Source organism: Pterocles gutturalis, unplaced genomic scaffold (genome assembly GCF_000699245.1).
Source record: "Pterocles gutturalis isolate BGI_N339 unplaced genomic scaffold, ASM69924v1 scaffold9818, whole genome shotgun sequence".
NCBI classification, from domain to species: Eukaryota; Metazoa; Chordata; class Aves; order Pterocliformes; family Pteroclidae; genus Pterocles; species Pterocles gutturalis.
This window is the reverse complement of record NW_010123037.1, coordinates 40632-41635: the sequence shown is the minus strand read 5'-3', so window position 1 is coordinate 41635 and position 1004 is coordinate 40632. Positions and strand designations below refer to the sequence as shown.

At 48.6% G+C, this 1004-nt stretch overlaps 1 protein-coding gene across 1 annotated transcript in view; it reads right to left on the bottom strand.

The window, feature by feature from the left end:
* Positions 1–1004, bottom strand: part of MGAT4B (mannosyl (alpha-1,3-)-glycoprotein beta-1,4-N-acetylglucosaminyltransferase, isozyme B) — a gene marked incomplete at its 5' end in the record, with an annotated part of 15098 nt that overhangs the window by 8829 nt on the left and 5265 nt on the right. The gene's annotated exons all lie outside the window — the stretch shown is intronic.

The window sequence follows — 1004 nt, the reverse complement described above, 5'->3', positions numbered from 1 at the left end:
CAGGAATCCTACCTAGTTCCCTTACGCTGATAAAATCAGCATCTATTTTCCCTCTAATGCGGTTAAAAATCCCTTAAAGAGTCAAACAGAAAAAAAAATATCACCCATCTGAAAAAATATGTACCTACAACAGCCTTGCAAGCAATATCCAGAGATTACTGTAACTGCGAGAGATAAGCGGGAAAACCAGTTATTTTTATACTGCCCTTTTGGAGAACATTTAGTGCAAGGCTGATTTCCTTTGTTTGCGCAGAGCCTGGAGGACGGGGATGGGGCAGAGGGAGACAAAGCAGCGAGAATGCCAAAAAACTTTGCACTTATTTTTCCCTCCCTTATTCCTTCCTTTGGACTGTCAAAATTTTCAGCTAACATTTTCAAATCTTCCCTTCCTCAGGCTGCAGTGAACCAGAAGCTTCTCACTGAGCCGACAAACTCGTACCAAAGCAGCAACAGCTTTCTCCCTCCTGCGATACGAGCTCAGCCTGCCCTGGCCCCACACCACCTCAATTCAATTTGGAAGAAAAATAATTCCAGTGAACCGGGAGGGACTGGAGAGGGGGACGGTAAGAAATCAAATCATTAAGTCAATTAAAGTTTCAGGAGCTCTACGCTGAAGCACTCTCTGCAGCAGCGCCCAGTGATTTCATCAGGATCCATCGGACAATCAGTCCATTATCCCCCGATAAGTGCGTCCTCCTGGCAGCAGGCAGCAGGAGGGGAGCTCTGCCAGCTCCTGCACAGCAAGATGGAGGGCTCTGTTTCGCTCTTTTTTTGCAAGTGCCCTGGAACACAACCCTCCGCACACATCCCAGCCCCTCGCCCATCATTGGCTTGGGGATGCGGGGCGCCGGGAGGACGTGCTGCCCTTTTGCGTCTCCTTCTTAACAGCGACTGCAATCCTTCGGAAACATGCAATCGCAGGAGCTGGATGGGAGTCACAGCCTCTTCTCTCACCACCTTTTTTTTTTTTTTTTTTTTGCCTCTGAGCGCCGACCGTGTTAACG